The sequence below is a fragment of the Vanacampus margaritifer genome, chromosome 4, assembly GCF_051991255.1.
Source record: "Vanacampus margaritifer isolate UIUO_Vmar chromosome 4, RoL_Vmar_1.0, whole genome shotgun sequence".
Lineage (NCBI taxonomy): Eukaryota > Metazoa > Chordata > Actinopteri > Syngnathiformes > Syngnathidae > Vanacampus > Vanacampus margaritifer.
The window spans coordinates 17,839,661-17,861,203 of NC_135435.1; the positions used below are offsets into that span (position 1 = coordinate 17,839,661).

The window sequence follows — 21,543 nt, forward strand, 5'->3', positions numbered from 1 at the left end:
AGCCCACTCTCCACAAATGTATGCATTATTATTAAATTTATTCCTGCTAAATTTTGACGTGTACAAGCTTTCCAAGTAAGGGGCGGTCATTAATCACGCGTTAAAAAAATGAGTGGGGTTTAAGGAACTTTAAATTAACTCAAAATTAACACAAATTTTGACACCCCTAATATAAATACTCATATTCTCTCTCAATACTCATATACTTCACTAATATTGTTGATGAGTCATTGACGCTTCATTTCTAAAGATTCCTGTATTTCCGTGAGTGAGACGTCTGTGGAAATGTTGTACAACACAGACTTTGAGGCTCTACACTGATCACCTCTGGTTAAACCAAGAATCCTTAATGTGCCAAGGTCCCCTCAGCCCAGCTTTTCTAACATTAATAATGCAGAACATTTTCCTAATGAAGGAACATATTTTTTCTTTTCCATTTCTCTTTCAACATGTTGGATCACTGTGTTAATCAAGGCTTTTACTTCCACATCCCCCCCTTCTAATGGCATATGCAATGGAGAGAAAAGGTCACGGTGGTAATAGACTGATCTGTAGTCCTCAGGGAGATTCTCTCTCTCCTTCCTTTTCTTTCTTTTTCGACGCCCTGACACATCCCAGTCAGACGGTCTTCATCCTCCTACGCCTTCTGCTGTGCTCTGCCCAGCGCACCAGGATTTCAATCACTGGGCTAAATGAAATTATTAAGAGGTGTAAAACATATTAATCATTAAATTATCTAAATGATCCTTCAAGTGCTAGCTCAGATGAATGACATGCCATCCTCTAATGCAATTTGTCTCTACAACAGGTGAAGGTCAGGAGGATGTGAGGGCTTTTCCTTCATTGCTTCATCAAATTCTCTGCATGTCACCTCTCTGAAGTTTTTCTATGAGGGACAAGGATGGCACGAGGCCAAACAAACCAGGCAATCATCATTTGGTTGGGCACATTTATACACAGTATAGTGCTTTAAAATGTATAAGAGCACCTGTTACAAGGATCATTCAGCATCAAAAGTGCTCTATGTTAAAGATTCTTTCAATTCCACTAAGTTCTAGTGTTTTACTATTTTGAACAGGAATGAGGAACTTGAAAACAAACTCACTTTTATATAACCAAATTGAATCTGAATCTGAATTATATGGACTCTGCAATCAATTTTTTATGGTATTAATACAAATATGATTATATAATTAGTCTGTGATCAATACGGCATTGATTACTCTACAAACAAGGGATTAGAGCTTTGTCTGCCCTCTGGACAGTTCGGCATTCATGATCTGGACATGTTCGACAAGCTGAACAACTGACCTGTGCAACCTTGACCAAGTTTACATCAATATGTGATTGTCAAGAACGAAATGCCTGTGGGAAAATAAAGCGCTATAGAGGCGTAAAATACTGAGAAATTCTGGCTTTTTCTCATTACATATCTAATTCACATTTGTCAGTAATTAATTCACAATGATCTAAAAATAGATCCTCTAAGACAGGGGTCTCAAGTTCAACTTATGTGGCGACCACTGGAGATAGTCTTGGTGTGTTTGGTCCACATCAAGTATTCCACAACAAAGTGGATCAAGTATTAAAAAAAAGTACAACTAATCAGTTCTTCTCAATCTTTATTAATAACAGTTCAGAACATAAGCAGTTCTAAACGTGAATAAAATTGGTATACCGGTCCTCCCTCTCATCTCCTTGGTCTGTCTGCTTGAGTAATGACATGCATTCAAGACATGTTAGGGAGCACCTGTGCTAAGAACAAAAAACAAAAAAACATTGCATCTCCTGTTTTTCTTGAAATTGGCCAAACTTTCTCTTCATGGCAGATTTTGAAAAATACATGATTGCCACTGGCTTATAGGGTAGGCCCTATCTTTCAATTTGGTGTCACTTCAGAATTATGTGTAGCCCAGTGTATACTGAGTCAAATTGTTCAGAAATAGTTGATAAATACATAGTAAAAATAAATAAATAGTTGCTACAAATAAGTATGTGAGTTCCTTATTTGTTCAGTTTATGTACATTTTCTACCGTAATATTCACTCTTTGGCAACGAGTACAGCCTAAAGATGCAAACTGTCATTCATCTTTATTCTGTATTGTCATTGGGTAAATGTCAAGTTCAGCCAATGTCAGGTACGTTGAGATTGAAGGGGCGGGTCTTAACGCTACGTTGTTGCGGTAGACGTGAGAGGAGAATACTTGAGCACCTGTCGGAGTGAAGCTGTTTCATCGAACTGTGTGAGCTTGTTGTACGCTTCATCGGGACAAACTACTCGTTTTTACTGGATCTTTGTACATACTGGATGACTAAGAGGTAATTACATCTGTCAGGTTATGTTTTTTTTTTTTTTTTTAAACTACTACTGTCCGTTTGGTTTGAATTAGCATTTGTTGCTAATCGCGATTAGCTATTAGCATGACCAGTACAGTGATGTTAGTTAGCTGTCGCTGCTAATGATAATGTGAGTTGAGAGACAATTTCCTGCTAGTTCTACACGAAATAGTATATGGACTTGTAGCTCAGTCAGTACTGCCCTGTTAATTCAGGAGCAGTCGTGGTCAGTTGTGAGCAGTCTGGAAAACACTCTGCTGGACGTCTGGAGACCCCGTTTTCTGCTACTGGGTTGGACTGAGGGCTGATTCTTCGCACCGTTCCACTCATTCTCCGTTTATACTACAGAGTGAAGCGCAACCTCTGCCCCTTTTCCCCCGACATTCTTTTCTTTGCTATTCTTCTCCTTTTCTTCCCCCTCCATGGAGCACACCATCTCCAACTCTCACCAGAACTGTGAGTACTCCATCCAAACAATTTGTGCACGAAGAACCTCAGGCCTGCAACATTCTTTTTTGGGGTTTGTTTGTTTTTTATACCGGCTTAGATTGTAAAATAGGTTTGTGTTGATACAATTTAGGAAACAGATCTTCTGAGAAGTGAGTCAATCTGTTTACTTATTAATATAAGTAAATATATTAGTCAACTTGAAGAGTTGTGTTTTTTTTCCCCATTCAAAAAGGTCATTTGATTGTAATATGTTTTCTCTCTCTGTTAATCATAAATGTTCACGACTTAACAACTTTGATATTTGGGTGTCTTGTCTATTTACTCTAGCGAAATAGTCGTTTTCTCAATCTGGTAATTGGGACACATTCACTTTAAAACTCAACCTAAAATAAATAAACAAATCTGGGGCCCTTCTCTGTATTACATGGGGATCAGATGGGCTACATATTTTTCACCCAAAATTGTCATGATCAAGGGAAACGGTAGCCCAAAAGTGATTAAAAAAAAACAATAAAATGCAAACACAAAACAGCAAAAAAGGTGGGTGCTGCGCTAACATTTAACTTTGTTGTCATGTAGGAGACCGCATAATATCATCCTGTGGACTGCAAATGGCTACCAGCCTACAAGTTTGAGACACTTGCTCTAAAAGCTAATAAAAATATTAATAAAACACATAGTGGACTATTAAAATTAAGATGATGTCATACAATGTTAAAATCAACCAAAATCCAAATTTGATTTTAGTTACAAACTTACAACGGTGCCTGATGACATGTGAAAACTCAAGTTTTCGGGAGTTTCCCGATTGGCTGGTCCATTTTTGAGCCAGTCATGCATACCAGGGTATGTGAACTCATGAGCACTCTGTATAGTGAGTAGAAGGCTTAATGCCCATACAATCCAAAATCCTGTGGCGATTGTTTTGATATTTTCAGAGGTTGATGTTGACATGAGTAGAAATGTGCATATCAATTTTAGTGACGATTCATAGCATTTTTGTGACATTAAGTGACATTTAGCTTTTATACATTTACAGTTGTGCTCCTAAATTGACATAACCCAAGGGTATGTAACCTTTCAAGCATAACCTGCCGGTTGTTACTCGTACAATATGAACAACAGCGGTCGCTACTCTTGTATCCTCTTATTTTCCTGATGTTACCGAGTGTAGAGCACCAGAGAGTGATTGTTATATCCATGAACAGTGACTCCTTCATGCTCCGCTGACTCTCGATTGCCAAGTAAAGAACTCTGGAGAGACATCAACGATCAGAGTCAATGTTTGCACAACACAACATGACTCAGTGTCGTGTCTTGTGAAACAACGAGAGCTAATATCAACATCTTCATGCTATGGAGTGAAAACGGTTAATTTTAAATACAAGAATGACTTAAAACAGAAATAGTTTTAGAATTATAGTGTTATTAGTGGTTCCGTTTTAATGGTCTCCATTGGTATCTCCCCAACGTGTTTATAATTTGGGTTTATTAATCACTGATATGACGCAATTGATATTTAATTGTTTGAAAGTTCCCACCAAAGCTATACATACTGTATAAGTGTTTGTACACAAGTACTATACATACATTTTGTTCCATTTTTTTCCTCACTCTTGAATGAGTCAAAAGCAGCAACAACAAACATGCAAGCATATTGCCAGATTGAACACAATGGGCACCCATAAAACCTCCGCCTATTACAATTGCATGTTTTCCCTGTTGTGCCTTTGTTTTGCGAGGGCTCATTTGCGATGGTATTCATCTCGCTTAAAGGATGCAAATACCTTGCTCTTGTCTGAAAGCAGAGTCATTTACAATCATCTACATTAACAAAACTGTATTTTACCATTACAATAAGCGCACACAATAGCATATATTTTCCTTGTTCAATTTTGTTCAGCAAATGAATAGAATGCACATGCCTTCAATGTTCTGAGAAAATGCGCCACATGCATCACAATCTCCCCTTGCTCTTTATGTAAGGGATAATGAGAAGATGCTGATAAATTTCACAATAAACTATTCTCTTCATTGCTAATCCTTTTTCTTCAGTATTATAATGATCACAATTGTGGGATATTATTTCTCATTCAGTGTACAACAATACTTTAACCATTTACAATTCAGAAGAGAAAGCCCCTCAGATTACAGAGGTTAGACATTGAGGAGGAGGAGGATAGCTCTGTTCAGTGGCTGCCGTTTTATGTGACTAAAAATGGCTCAGACACTACTGGAAGTTATCCTTTTTTTTTTTCTTCTTCAGAAATTGCACCTAAAAGACAGTTCCACAAGCCAATGGAGATGACAAATTGTATGTAAACATTACACACTTTTTAGTATGAAGGGAATCTAATTATGATAAGTAATCAAAGTTGTCAAAGTGCACATGCAAGGGTTTCACTAAACAGGCTATACAGATACAGTGCTTAAAGGGTTTGCAATTTTCCCTCCAAAATTATTTTTAGCATATTGGTTAAAGCTCTCAAGATATAAACCTGACAGCAGTACATTAGAATTGAATGTTACATGCGAAGGCGAGATTTCGCCACTCCTTGCCTGCAGCGGGTAGAGTATACGACTGGAACTTTGGATAGTTTAATCAATTGGATCTGCACTGTGTTCATGCACATGTTTATTAAAATAGGTTGCCTATCTTAGTAAAAATTATCTCTGAAAAAAATGATTCATCATTGATTTTTAAGAAACCACACACTTGAGGAAAAGGAACCAATCAGAGGCAGAAATGACCGACAAGGTGTCAATCATTTGCCGTAGACCCGCGAACGCACCCCGCATTCACGCGCTGACTTGGAATTTTGGAGCTTTGCTGCAATTGCTGTGGAATGTCCACCTCCGGTTACCAACAAACGTTAAAAAGAAGGAACTAGATAGATAACAAGAATGAACATAAAAGTTGCCCCACAGAGCTGGAGAGGATTCAAAACTCGGGTTGTACTGATCCAATCGACATGAGGGCCTGATTTTCAGATGACTGGTATCGGCTGAGGTCAGATGTTTAAATTCTTAAACTCAAGAATAACATATAGTTCTTTACTTGATTTGAACTACTGCTCATATTGTATATAGCTATATGAAGGGTTTTAATCCTGGGACACCCTCATTCAAATAATGATTAATAATAATCGGGGCAATTTGGATGTAGTCCATTGCTGAGATAGTGTATTGGGACTCGGTATCAGTGGATACTCAAAATCAAGTAACTCGGACTCGGGTACAAAAAAAATATGCCAGGGACTTCCCTATTCAAAACTGACGCGGAATTAATTTCTGCTTGGCAGTAGTTTATCACGTCTTCTTGAAATTGATTGCTCCTTCCAAACTTAAAACCAATAACATTGGGGTTATAGTAACACAATATTACAAAAAAAAGTCATGCTACCAGCGTAGCAGCCGTGGCTAACGTTGCTTGTTCAGTGTGGGTCTTTGGTCAGAGACTCCAGTGTGGGGTTAGTTTATTCAAATCTTGCCCGCACTTCTACAACTTCACACTCTCTGAAAGGGAATAATTTTGTACTGAATGAAAAAAAAAAAGAAGCATCATCTAATAAACATCATATTCACTCATCTGTCACTCTTCTACAAGAGCATTGGAAATTCTTTGGCCTATAATGAGAGGAAAAACGACATCTTCCGTACCTCTCTTTTTTTATATTACTTGCTTAATAAATTACTGTCTGATAAGAACTTTTATGATCCCAGCATATGTTGCCTTTAGTAGGTGAAAATAATTGTGTTCTTAGATCCCCTACCCACAGTATTCTTAGCATGCGAATGAGACTAGCAGAGCTTACAAAATGGCATAGTTTCACAGTGTCTGCACAAGTACTTCTCATTTGCTTCGTTACGCCTCCCGCTTTCTTTCTTTCTCTGTTTCATGATACACCTTCATAAGCACCATCCCCAGTTCACCACTCTCCACTCCACTCTTGCCTGGAGAGGCCTGCACTTGCATGCCAAGAGGCACCCTCAAACCCACAGCATCCCCCACCCCCATCATCCACACACACAGTCTTGTTTTTGAGTTCCCATTGAACTGTGACACACACCACTTGACAGGTGACACAGTACACTTGATGTTATCGGGTCCAGCCCAGAGATTTATCCTCTTGAGTGATGAGAGACTGTCACTGCATTGTTTATCTATGCTGCTGGATGAAAGTGAGGAAAACGACATAGTGAGAGGGATGGTTCCTTTGTTGCTTTTTTAGGCAAGATAGAGATCAAAAGCCCAAATTGGATGAAATGAACTGGTGGGATATTTGGCCACCATTCAACATCTGATCCAAAATAAAAATAAATATCTCCTTGTAAAACAATGCAAAAGATTTGTCGTATGTTTTTTTTCTTTAGGAACACTCGCACAGTAAAAACATTTGACGTCTTTCGCAAAGGTAACGTAGTGTTGAGTGTGTTCTGTTTTGTACTTAGAGACTTAACTATCTTATCCAAGTTAGATGACCAGGAAGCACTTGGAGGAAACATTGTTTGAATTCTAATTATGCATAGGAAAGTAAATAAAGGAACTAAACACAAAAACAATCTTTGCAATAATATTTTTAAAATTTCCCCCCAAAACACAGTACAGTATTATAAATACATAATATTACCTTTGTTGCATAATAATAATAATAAGGCATCAGATTTTTATATCCATTTTCATCCATCTCAGGTGGCTGCCATTTTGATCACCCTCTATCGTTTACACTTTACAGAAATCGACATCACAATGCCTTCGGGCTCGTATTGCCAACGTCATGTGATCAAACCTAGAAAACGGGCGAGCCGTGACTTCTGCAATGCGAGCCAGAGGGTGGGTTAACGTTAATTTCAGTTGACAGCAGAGGGTGGTGGTATGATGCCAAAATGGCAGCCACCTGAAAAGGATGAAAAATTTATAGATTAATCTGTTTAATTCATATTTCACAAACACAATATTAATCAGAATACAGTGTTCAGACTAGTGGGAGCAAATAGTTACTGCAAACAATTTTTTTTGTTTAGTTCCTCTTTATTCCACCTTCAGCATTAGGTTAGTCTATTCTATGAGGATGTTACTCATAATCATTTACGGCAATTTTTAAAGCAAAAGGCGACTGACAAAATGTATTAAGTCTACACAAAGACACCTGAGAGTATATAAGCAAAAGAAAGAAAAAAATCTGAATCATGATTAATTTATGCTGCAAAACAATAACTTACAATGATCATACTAGAGTTATTTTCAGAGTCCATAATTTCCACGAGAAATAAAAATGCCAACTTCATATTTAAGAAAGACTACGTCCACATCAATATAGATTTATCCTTTTAAGTGATTCCCACTGTTGGCGACAGATGACGTCGGTGAGGAAAAGTGGAGTCTAATTTGAAACAATGCTGTCTTTCGCTATGTTTGAAAAGAGCCACCATTTCATCTCATTTAGACACGATGACTTTTTACACAAAGGTGAAGGAAAGGTGAGGAGATTTAATTTTCCGATGAGGCCCTGTTCCCTCACATCTGTGTAAGCAAAGTGCGCATTATGTTTGCGCATGCGTGAAAATCAAGTTAAAAAAATAACTTGCTACCGAACATAGCTGTCATTTGAATGGAGGCGAATGGAATGCTGATAGTGTTTGCGTAACTGCACACCTTTAAAGCTTGCAAGCATTGTTTGAACGGCTTTCAGCTTTAAGTGACAAAACAAAAGGTGCACTTGGTGCTATTTTTAACTGTCCTAAAGGAGTTTATCGGCAAAAAAAACACCATAGCAAAGCTCGAGAAGACCGAAGTGTACGCTTCGAAACCTCCGTTCACTCTTCCCAATTTCCAGACAGAAAATAAAGATCCAAATGGACGTAAAAGAGGCTAAAATGGAACATTTCTTTAACACATGTATTTTTTCAATATCCTAAAATCGAGGGAACAGACGGAAGCATCACAATGCTTGCTAGCGGACATACGTGTAACCAAACTAATGGAGTGACGGTCATTTAAGAACCTGCTTCTAGCTCCAATTGACCCCCTCAGTGAAGAAAGATCCTACCTGTCTCCTGACCGCGTCCCAGTGTTGTGTCCTCGGTCCAACCCCCGGTAAAGTGCACTGTTGCACACATTCAGCCAAATATTAAGCACTTAAATAAGCTTAACTGTAGTGTCCCGACAGAGGGCATTCAGTAACAACCTTCTATGCATGTTTAAAATAGAGTAAACAAAAAACATCAACTTTCCAGCGGTTGAAATGGTCTAAATCAGCGCTCCCCCCGTTAGACTCCATTAGTTTTCAATGAAAAGTTGGTAGCAGGCTAATCGCCGGCCTACCCATAATGCACCGCGTTGCCGAGATGCGCGATTCGCTTATTCCACACTCAAGTGACATTTGTGCAACCCGAAAGGATAAAGCAGACCATCAAGGCTTATTGATACAATAATTATTTATTAAAGTTAAAATATCTTTAGCACTGGTTAAAAATTTGACACTTCCTTCTACCATGAGCGCCTTGAGATGTAATGTTTTAACATGTTTGAAAATAAACACTCTTTAAAATCAGACATTTTCACCCAACATCCGTCATTGCAATCGTCATAAAATGTCACATTCAAGTTACTAGGGCGGAGGCAAATTTGACAGAGAATTTTTTCTTAAAATTTTTTCAGAAGAGAAATTGAAATCATGAAATTTTGTTAAATCTTTACTTGCGGCTTCAATTTTTGGGGGGGGTAAGTATTGCATTTGTTTTCAAGAATATGCCTTTTCAAAATAGCAGCATACTTAACAGCTGGTGATAATTTTTGCCTGACCAAAGTAAGAGCTAAACTGTTTTACATGGCATTTGATCATTTGTACGACTCTAAGGACCCACAATTAAACATCAATTGTAAGCATGTGAAGATAAATGTGGGCCCCCCCTACACACACACACATACACGCACACGTTTTCAACCAAAATATGATTAATGGTCCTTTCTTGCCTCAGTCCTACTTTTACGAAATATACAAACATGGATTAATAATACAAGCAGAGGACTGTAAATGTCAGACCGATGCATCAGTAAGAAAACATTAACAGTAAATACATATCTTCTTGTTTGAATGATTTACAAACCATATGCATTTTCATTTTTTTTTCTTTTCCCCCTCCTTCCATGCCATATGAGAATTCTGGATTACAAAAGTACCTGAACAAATTGCTTGTTTATTAGCATGCATAGGTATTTGATATTTACATCTTATTTACATATGAGAACTATGAAGAGAGAGATTTGTTGTTAGTTTACCTTCCTATGTTTCAGTTATGGTTTTTAGATGGAGAACAAATGTGGTTTGTCTCGTACACCGTACATGCACATTCAGTAAAATAGAACGCTTTGATGACCTAAGAACTTGTTTTAATCCTCTATTGATACAAAGGGATATCTTAATTCTGTTACAGGCTATGGGTTTGACCAACATTGCATAACATACTATTTTTTTTCTTTTCTTTTTTCTTTTTTTATTTGTCTCTATTACACGCCAGTCTCTGTGCGCAGGGTACTTGGAAAAGTTAATTTATGATGTTAACTGTGCCGTGAAGGGAAAAGCAAATAGGAAAGAGCATGCACAGCACCAGGGAAGGACATTAAGCTGAGGCCGTATCTTTCTCCCTCTGTCTGTCCAGTGAAAATATCATGTTAGAAGATGCATCACCATCCATCATTGCGGACAAACTGAGAGGGTCTTTAAGCGGTGATCCCATCGTTGGCAGGTACGCACCGAGGATAATGCAAAAAAAAAAGGCATCATTTGGAAAGTTTTCTTTACAAAAGATATGAAGGAAAAAGGTTGGGCATTTAATCAACGATAACAGGAAACTATAATACAGTGTGTTATATTCATATGTACATTTAACCATTTTCTTGGTAAGAAAAGGAAGACATGGATATAGTTAGTCTGCAGACAGTGTTTATGATTCATGGCTAGGCAACCTCCTCATGGGTTATTGCAGTCAAAAAAGATATTGCTCAGTAAGTAAGAAACACATCAGCATCGTATTCTCAGTTTTCCCCACAAGTACAGGTTCATTGTCCACACTCGGCCTCTCGTATAGGCAGTACTGTGTCCTCACTGGGGGTCCATAAACACTCGATTTCACATAACCGCCTTTGATAAAGGAGGCAAGTGACTCCAGGAGCATGTTAATGTGCTTTCCCATGAAGCTTATCTCAGACTGGGGTCACAGAGGCCAAGTGGCAAGGGGCTGATCGCCATTGCAATAAGACCCTAGAAGCTGTTAGCGCAGCTTACGACCCCTCTGACGATACCGCAGCCAGCCCAGGGCCTACTTTTTTGAATAATCAAAGTCTTCATTCAAGCCCGTGTGGGAAATAATATCCACCTTTACAACAGTATAGGGCGTACTCAAATTAACCTCTGCTAACTGAGATGGGGGCCCATTGTGATGTGATATGAGGAGACGTAATTGTCGAACAGCAGCAGTTTTTGCATTAAGTACAGTCCGCAGTCTCTAAGAGCCCCTTCATGTGATTTAATGAAATTTAAACTAGAGGGAACACACAAAGGTGTTACATAAAACAAACAAAAAAAGACATGTACACCGACATTTTCTATCATACGTTTGAGAATGTATGTTTCTTCAGGCATTCCGAAACACCTTTTTTGTCAGGTCCATTGATGATGTGGTAATTAAGTGGACAACTTTGATAGCATATGGTTGGTTACCCCCTGCTGAACTACACTTTCTGCTGTATGGGAAAGGATGAAGGGATATTATGTATAACTGTCTTGAATGCTACAAACGTCTCACTACTCTTAAACTGAAGGATTAAGTCTTGTTCACAGCAGGGAGAATAGCATGCGGTCCCAGCCTATCCTCTTAAGCCACTTGACTCTACATTGTGAACCCTGAAGTCCAGCCAGCAGTTCTAACAGCCTCTCATACCTCAGCCTGAATAGGAGCAAAGCCATCTTTGCGTGGTCTTAAATAAGCCTGTCTCAGCTACCAGGAAGTCCATTTGATGTTTTTTTTAAATACATTAGCTTCATCAATTGTGCTTTAAAGCATGCAAATAGCATAGTAAATCAAATCTGTCAGAAAGCAGACTGTACAGCTAAACATTGCAGAGTGGAACACCACCTGTCTACACCTTCTGGTCATGTATTTATTTCAACAGCAGAATTGTACATTATCATAAATCCCTCGCTTTCTTGTTTTGAACAAAGTCGGTATGTTTTTCCTTGATGATCTTTTATAGGGGTACACAAAAAAATTTTGTTTGAAGCTTCTGTTTTATCAGAGACTAAATATTTGGTTTAGAGCATTTATCAATGACATTACTCTCAGGCATGTCTGTCCAGTGCCTTTTTTTGTTTGTTTTTGTTTTGGTTAATCCGATTCTCTATATTCCTCCTTAAATCTTCTTGGGCCATCACATCTCAGTGAGTGGCTTGATAGCTAACTGTTCGTACAGAATAAGGAGAGAGGGTGGGATTTAAAGGCTCTAATATTCATCCCTGCGTTATCTGTACATTATGACATAAGGAGGGCTGCTCAGTTTTAGCTGCTTCCTGGTCGCAAGAATAAAGATCATCTAGGGTCTCGCTATCTCTTGTCTCTTTATATCATGACATCATAAAAAAGTGAGTATCTCTACCAACAACATACAGTGAAGTGTGTTTCAACACGTGTACTGTATGGCCTAGAGTATAGTTTTTATGCACAAGGTTGGGATTAAGAGCAGAGCAATTGCCACGAGTTAATTGTGACGCCTCACCAGCCATCAGACACTTGGTGTCAACGTCGCAGCAAACACATTTTCGTTAAGATGCAAGGTTGATTTGATCATTATTCTTAATTGATAGTGAAAAAGAAATAATGTCATAACTCCACTGAAGGCTTTCTTGTGATTTTAGCACTAAGCAGGTATTATGAATTTTATTCTTTTACTTATCCTCCACCATGAAAAATACATTTTATGATTGCCCTGCTGTGAATCAGCTTCAGTGGTCCACAGAGCCAGTGTTGACATTGATGGGATGTTTAGTCAGATAAACACAGATTTTTCAACAAGTTGAAAGAATGGGTAAGATGGTGATCAATCCAATAAAGGCCACATAAGTTAATTAGCTGAAAGTGCACTGGAGTAGACAATATCTTCCATCCTGACTGACACTTTTATGTACTCCAAGCACAGAAAAGTGCAGATGCAACATTTATCAGTATATTCATCTAAATATGATTACAGTTGGGTTGGGCTGTTGGGAAGATAATCGATGGGTTGATTTACTGATAGGTAAAAAAATACATTTAAATGGTAATGGTCCACAATAGGAGAAACCGCTCAAAGAGATGAAGAAGCTCATTCAATGGAGCACAGAGGAGAGAAACGTAGTCTAGTGGGTGACTCTACGTCCATAGAATTCCCTATCATTTGCATCCCAACAGCCCACCTTCCCACCCACATATCCATCATGTTAATATACCCACAACATGGCCAACTGGGTAATATATCTTTGACCTGTGATTACGCTAACAGCTTATTGTTTGCACACTGAACATTCCCATTATGTTGACGATCTGTTTACATACTGCCTTGCTCTTTACATTATAATGTGTGCATGTGTGTGTGTTCGACAGCAACAATGATAGATTTTGCTGTGTTTGTGTGCTTGCTTTCATACATCTCGATCCTGGTAAGGGGCTTGGTTAGGAAATCCTGCCCAACAGTCATGTCAGAAACCCTCTACTAATATTTTAAAATACATTGTCTTAAATTAAACAGCAGTAGTAAAAATAGAACATTGTAGATAGAGAATCATATAAATAACCTCAATTCCAAACCTCTGGTTGAGCTGACGGCAGTGCTCATTCGCACAAAGTAAACGTCAAGGACAGCCTCAAGAGTTGGTACCATAACATGCTAGCATTTAAGGTCAGTGGGGGGGTTGATCTCTTCAATGTTGCTGTTGATCACAAACAATTACTTTTAAGGGTAAACGGACCAAGAGTGCACTTGACCAAAAGTTGGATGCTGTTTACTTTCAGAGCTCTACTTTGGTTTTGGACTTCTCTGGCAGCGTGTCGACTCGCTGAGATGTACAAATCCCTTTGACGTGGGATGAATGGACAGCTGCTGGCAGGATGCCCTGTGCCACTTTGTAAGCTGCCATTTAATTGGCGCGCCCCAGTTTGCCTGCTTTCACTTCATCCCCCACCCACGCTCACTGTGGCCAGGTTCTGTGGGACATCAAAGGTGAGGTTACGTGTCCTTTAAAAAAAAGTTTAAGACCTATCTACTCCGCTGCTGCCTATTTGGCAGAATAGCAATGTTCACTATTGGAATAGGTGAGCTAAAACTACATGGGTTGCATTACTTGTGAGGAGAAGTAATGAGGTTTATGTAGTGATCAAGTTCCAACTCATCATGCAGCATCTCTGGCTATACACTGTGGAAATACTGTACATATATACAGTGATATATTTGAGCAGTGCTGTGTTTTGGTTGTCAACCTCTTAGCATGTGCTAGCTTATATCACTGAGCGTCAAAGTGAACAATTGTTTTATTCGCCTGTAGCATCCAACATTGACCATGGTCCTCCTCGTGCCATGCAGCAGGGAAGCAGATTGACGGAGTCGGAAATAAGTGACAGAAGCCTCTGTGCAGATCACTTGCTGAGAGGTAGGGGGTGTAAAATGGTGGAAGTGCCGTGTTCAGTTCCCTGTTGACCATATAAGAAGTTGTCTTTCGTTCCCACTGAGGGTGACTGTCCACCGGTTTGGCATTTTATCTTTCAGTCCATTTGGTTATCATAATTGTCCACAGAAGACAGAGGAGTCATTGTTTACATTGCAGTCGATGAGGTGTTCTCTGCCCCTTTTTATTAGGTCAGGATGAGAGCACCAGCAACCATGCAAAGAAATAAGGTGCCACCCAAATGAGGAGGTGGGCAGCGTCGACAGGAACAATTACACAGGTCATGAATGGAGGAATAATATCAATATAAAGAAACTTTTTCCAAGACATGAAAGGGAGAACGTTTGTGATTTCTACCTTGTAATGTCACAAGCTTGTCTACAAATAGTTTTACCTATCTAAGATGTTAATGCAGTCTAGCTAAAACACATAATTGTGTTTTAGAATGTTCATTTTATAAAATAAAGTTTTGTGGAAACCTTTTCTAAAATATCCACATATGGATGTTGAGATCTGCAAAATAGCACTGAAGAGCTGCAGTGATACACTATGTAATGTATAGTGTTTCATACTTCTGTCTTCGTCCGTCTCTATTTACATGTACTAAAGTGGATACTGGAAGGGGAAGACCAGGCCAGTAATAATTGGACGCAACTTTTCCTTTTTTTCTGTCCCAATAAGCTGACGAGAAATGATACTGGAAATGATAATTACATGGTGTCTGGAGCAAGAAGGATAGTGGCTTCATGTGGAAAATGGTGGGCCATGAGGACTATACACATCGTGAAGGTTTATGGGATGGTGAGAATGACTTGGTATGTGGCCCGCATTAGGAGTGTGGGTACGGTTTTATTATGATCTATTTACAGAAGCATGCATTAGTGAAGTTCCTGCTGTAGGGAAAATAGTCCTTCCGTCGTCACTGTCTCTTGAATTAAGTCATTTTCTTTTTTCGTCCTTTTTGGGGTTTTTTGGTAGAAAAAGAAGCTCGAGGTAAAATATCAGGGAAGGAGTCAGAAGTAGCAATTTTGGAGGAAATTCAGCAGGTCTGTCTTTCGTCCCTTCGGTGAAGACATTTTTCAATGTTGTGCTTTGTTGGTGTCTTCATGCGATTGGCCAGCCGCTCTGATGTCCTAACTGCTCAGTCAGTTGTGGAGTTGTCTGAGAAAAGAAAGAAGGGAGAGGGTGGGAACAGAGAAAAAGGTGTAGTTATTTAAGTGTGATTCAGACAACCGCACTCACACATGTCGTGTTTCCATACAACGGCTATAATGTTGAGCATGAGAAACTGAAGACCACATTACGAGCTGTATGGTACTTTTGTCTCAGCATGCAGGGTTTATGGTGACACGCAGTGAGTCACGGTCACATTATATAAGGGGTGGGGAGGGCTCTGCTGTCACCGATGCCAGTGTAAAAACAAAGGCAGAGTGACCACCCTGTGAGTGTACACGGCGAGCCCACTTGGCAGAGATTCAGAGTGACAGTGTCGTCTGCGTGGGGGCTGACTCTTCAATCAGCTTCAATTAAGGCCAAAGGTAGACGAGCGACTTGAATGTTGGCACAACTCCAAGGTGTCCGTGCATCACGTGAAGGTTTTTCTTTTAACTTGGTCTTGCTGCACATATGTACATGTTTGTTAAAAACTAGGTGTGTCAAAATTAACATGTTAATAGTGTTCTAACTTGAAGTTCCTTGAACATGTTTTTACGCCCTAATGCACACCCCTCATTTGGAAAGCCCTGGGAAATACTGGTCTTGACACAAGCAGATGCGTCCATGTATGAATGACCCTTTAGAAATGCACTGCAGCCAAGGTAGACAATGTGGAACAGAAAGTTGGATTGAAAGAGCCATTTGGACTGCGAAGCACCACCACCGCTTCCCTACTTTGAGAAGAGAATACACTAGGTACTACTGCCAGTTAGCGCCAAGCTAGGTTGCTGCAGCTCTCAAAGGGGTCTGCATGGGCAGTGGGCACTCAGACCCTTTTGAAAGCCAAAAGCTAAGTGTATTTCTATTTTGTCTCTTGAAGTAGACTGGTGGCATATTTTATTCCACAACTCCAGAAGATATCTTCCACAACACATTAATGTTATTTCTTGCTCGTTTGCAGGAAATATGCCCCACCAATGGCAATTCACATCCGTATACAGCTACCAACTATAAAACTATAACCATAAACTATACTTCAAAATAGAGGGATACCATGTGTGCGTACAATAATATTGCAAATATTTCTGGAGACTGCGGTCAAGTTGTAATTTACAGTTTAAAAAATGAACACAAGTCCACAAGTTGCTTCAACAGCTCTTAGTATGAAAAGAAAAATGGAATGTTGCTGTCAACAATCTCCAACATGAAAAGCTAATGTCAGCTAATGATGTCAATGCAAATCAATGTTTCACACTTCTTTTTAACGTATATACTAATACAAACTTTACAGTATGAATTATAATTATTAGGATATTATTATTTATGATATTATTTTTTATGAAATTACTGTATCAATGAGCTAAAAAACATATTTGTTCGTCTCTCAAGGTTTCCCATTGTTCCCCTGATGTTTTTTTTTTTTAGTTTTTCCTTGCCCTCTTCTAGTTCGATCAGGGGATGTCGTTAATATTTGTCAACTGTGGGCATGTGAAGCCCTTTGATTTAATTACACTAGAGTCTAGTGTAATTAAGGGCTATATAAATAAACTTGACATATTTGTATTAGGTTAACATATTTTTTTTCCTACTGTAATGTTAATAATTAGTACCGTAAATATTAGCAAGACTGAAAAACTGATAACATATTTTATCAAAACATTTAGAACAGAAGTAAAATGTGCAATGAATATGCGATTAATAACAATTATTGGAACCATGGGAATAATTACGATTGAACACAAAATAGTGTTTTTTGTATTCACAGGTTATTTGCAACACACCAACCATGTTTGTTTCAGTTTATGTAAAACTTTGCACTGTTCCATGCTATGAATCCTCTGTGTTCATATTCGGCCTTTACACATTGGCGCAGGTTTTATCATATCTAGTAGTTTTTTGTCATAGACACAGTCAGTCATATCCATTGTCTCTTTCCATATGACAATACCATTTGAGCCACAAATTGCTACAAGCACGCAGCATTGTCCACCTTTTGCTCAGCAGAGAGCCTAGTGAGCCAATAACCTCACCACAGAGATCACAGCCATTGCCCCGGGCATGCTACATCCACTCTGAGAGAAACAGCAGCAGTCAGGACTCGGCAGCTCTTCAAGAGTCAATGTGGTCCCAGGGTGTGTGATAACAGAGTATGTGATGGGAATGCAGGGCCATTTGGACCTGCAAAGCCAGGTGTTAGCACTTCAGCTCACCGCCTCATCAATAATTGACAGAGGCAAACCAATCAGAACAATTTGCTCCCCACAGCGAAGTGCTAGAGCAGCCTAACACTGGTGAATCATTAATGAGGCAATTAGCAGAAATGGTTAGACAGTTCGCCTTCACTGGCAACGCTCTTGTGACGCAACTGCGACAAGTCTCCTCGTATCGGCGCTGCAGGTGATGGAGTGACGTGCAGGCCAACACAAGCTGAAGCAAAGATTGCTTCAAGGCTGAAGCAAGCCACTTTAGACTGCAGCGTAACTTGCGGTGGTGCCAGTTCTCCATCTGTTGACCACAGCTCAGAGCGCCAATAATGGGAACAAACCCAATTGGCTATTACCATGGGAGATTGACCTTTATTGGCGGTTGTTACCATTGCAAAGACCAACAGATGCCGTCTCCTGGGTGATTCAAGTGTGGGAGAGCCTTTATGGACATGGATAAAATCGACCTCAGTGACATCACTCAAACATGGGGGAGAGAAACAACAACAATAACAGCAAAGATGGCGTTTGCCTTTGAAGAGCAGAGATCCCGGATTGTTGTTTGAGAGGAAAATCAAAGCCTCAAGGGACCTCCTCACAAAGCCTCATCGATCGGCCATATTGGAACCATTTTATGGTTTATCAATGCTCTAGCCTGCTTTCTCAGCCATGGTTCTAGTACAGGCTCAATTAAACCAGCAACCTTGATCTCAGAAACAAAACGTAAAAATGCTAATTGCAGCAAGGATATTAGCAAATCACAGGCGCTTAAAAAAAACAAATATGGCTTCTTTTTTTGATACAGCGCATAGAAGAGTGTGATTGGCTGGTATAATTAGTCCAGGGTATACCCCAGCACTTGACCAAAGTCACCTGGAATAGGTCCCAGTTCACATTCCTAATGAGTAAATAAATGCCCTGTTAAAAAAAGAAGAAGAAGATGGATAACTGCCTGTCTTTTGAGGATGGGATATTGTTGAATGATTATTTCTTAATAATTCTAATAGTTGAGTCAAGTTGATTTTGAATCATGCATGAAACATTATGACAATTAACATTAAGACTAACACTATATCAGCTCTGGGAAGTTCAGCAACAAAGACATCCTCTGGGATATGCTGGCAGCGAAACAGGAGTTCAGAAAGAGATTATGCTTATACTGCAAAAAAAAAAAAAAAAAAACTTTTCTGTTGTCTTTGCATTTTATGAATGACTTTAAAAAAAAAAAACCTGCTGCACATCATTGATAAGAAGCTAGGTCAGGCTGTATTGCTGATATTGACACTTGTCTTTTTAATGTTTGCTTTCCACTTTTATAGCCCTCTCCGGATGCCGTTGGGGAAAACAGGAAATTTGGATGATGGCTTGAGAGAGTCATAACCCTGGAACCTTGGTGTTTTGAGATTAACGTGTAATTAAGATAGTAAATCAATATTTATTAAACAGTAGCATAAAACAAATAAGAACTGAAGTATGCCATAATGCGTTTCGGTCTTTGTGGTAGGTGTCGGTGATTAATTTAATTAACAAAAGAAATCAGTCGCACTGGAAGTGTGCAACACTAAACACATTAATAAATAAATGAATCAATAAATAAATAAATAATACAGCTCCACCACTTTCATTTTAAATTTTTGGTAGGACTAGCCCAATTTTAAAACGCTTCGAAAAGCAAATAGACACCAGCATCCCCTCACACAAACAAAATCCACTCTCCTTATTTTTCAGCATTTAGAGCTTGAAAATTAGTGAATGTAAAAAATTTAATGGCCTTGTTATTGTTTACATTTTACTCAACAAATACAGTACATAACTGAATCGAACATCGGTTGACCTCGATCATGCATTGAAAATAAAGTTCTGTGCCAGTGGCTTAATTATTGATGCTGGGCACAAGAGCATGTTGGCAAAAAGGTTTTTACTCTTTTGCTGATGCTTTATTTTGTATTGATAATTTTTCATCTAACAAGCCTGCAAAGTCTTGATCTGTGAAAGATGGAAAAACACGTCAGGGATATTGGAAATCTAATGTAATATTACAGGAAGTGGAAGCTCTATGGTTATATTGACAGCCATAATGGGAAGATGAAAACAAAGGAAACATGTTTGGCAAGATGATTGATGCACTCGTTGGTGTTTAAACAAAGTGAATAGCCATGATGGCATAAAGTACTAACAACTTTCCCCCCAAAAAATAGTATTACATTCCAAAAACTCATTATTTAAACATACGGTATTTAACTGATTTTCCCCAGCAACTTCAGGCCAGTGTCACTCAAGTAAAACCAATCTTTGTTTTAGCACAAAATCATATTTCTTTCCACAAGTGAATTAAAACAGGAAATAAAAGGAAGAGAATAAAAATAAAATGGTGAAATAGTAAAAGTGAATCAAAATTTAAATTTAAAAAATGTTACGAGATTACCACCTAATCGTTTATGTAGTAGCTGCCTAACACTGGTAATTACCAAATGTATTGTCTACCATTTGTGTGTGTGTAATAATGCAAAAAATATCCATAAATGTTAAAATGTAATGTTCTAACTGGAAAAAAAACAAACAAGTAAATTGCATTATAATATTTTAATGATGTCAAATTGTACTATCATAAAGTTTGAGTGGTTGCATGTTAATGTTTAATGTAAAACTTCTCAGCTTGAAGTTGTTCCTTGTTCAAAAAGCTAAGATCCGAGTAGCCTCTGAAATTGAAAGTCTGCATTAAAACATGACGGTGTATACTGTATTTGTTTAGTCCGCTCAATGTACAAACTTAAGTCTTTTTCTTCTTGAGAGACCTCAAAAATCATTGTGATCATTACATGAGATAAGCACAGTTTTACAGGCCACTGGGTCAAGTGGATTGTGACTCAGTGCAGCACTGCGGAAAATAGTCATCATTTAACGCCCGTCTTTCATCTATGAGGAAAAAGCACTGTGGTGGAAACTCTAATCAGATACACTGCACACACATCATTATTTATCACTTATAGATAATAAAATGTGTATGTTATGATGGACTGCTGAGAAAATTCTCGATCAAGTCAAGGGGTTTTACTAGTTATGCTTGAGAGTTAGACAGTGGAGAGTCTCAGGATGGAGGCACCATGCCCATACTGGTATGCTAGGTTGTGTGTTACTAGATTATCTCACAAATAAAAGCAGCATATTCCTCATTCAGCGCCTCCAGGTAAGCGATACTTGTATACAAAAAGGGCTTCATGGGCATGGGCAACTAGTCTGAAAATACCTTCAGTGTAGATGGCATGTCCATGTTGTGTCTCATATGTTTTCCAGTGCATGTGACCCATTAAAGACAAGAAAACACTCTCTCGAGTGTCTTCTTCCAACCTCTAGTGCTGCTTTTATTTCTAACATTTTGATTTCTGTCAGGGAGAAAAGTGACAAATGTGACTGAAAGTGGAGAAGTGACATTTTGAGCAGGCATTTAAAAAGCTCAATGGATCATCTGTCAGCTTAAAACAAGAACAGTTTGAGCAAGGCGGACAAAGACGAGGCATTCAAAGGAAAAAAAATAGAGAGATGAAACTAGGGCTAAAAACGAGCGTGTCTGTGATATACTGCATGCCGTGAAGCATTGTGACTGCTGTGAGCCTGCGGCTGGACACAAGTATTGAGAATATCTCCTTATCTGATGCACTGAACATCCATCCATCCATAGTACATGCAATTTTTATGCTGT

General features: G+C 38.8%; 1 protein-coding gene and 1 long non-coding RNA gene across 6 annotated transcripts in view; one reads left to right on the forward strand and one right to left on the reverse strand.

The window, feature by feature from the left end:
• The first annotated feature begins 2,162 nt into the window (after positions 1-2,162).
• Positions 2,163-21,543, forward strand: part of LOC144050603 (uncharacterized) — a 77,841-nt gene continuing 58,460 nt past the window's right edge. For 2 of the 5 annotated variants that reach the window (XR_013293877.1, XR_013293881.1), the window contains exons 1-3: positions 2,163-2,320; positions 2,554-2,794; positions 13,835-14,042. This is a non-coding gene — a long non-coding RNA (uncharacterized LOC144050603). Of the gene's footprint in view, positions 2,321-2,553; positions 2,795-13,834; positions 14,043-14,364; positions 14,470-14,675; positions 14,894-19,162; positions 21,076-21,543 lie in introns of those variants that run through there. The other 3 variants (XR_013293878.1, XR_013293879.1, XR_013293880.1) reach the window with 3 other exon arrangements.
• mafa (MAF bZIP transcription factor a) overlaps positions 14,333-21,543 on the reverse strand; it is a 69,427-nt gene continuing 62,216 nt past the window's right edge. The window contains exon 3 of the mRNA XM_077564009.1: positions 14,333-15,645. The gene's annotated coding sequence lies outside the window, so the exon portion shown is untranslated. The remainder of the gene's footprint in view (positions 15,646-21,543) is intronic.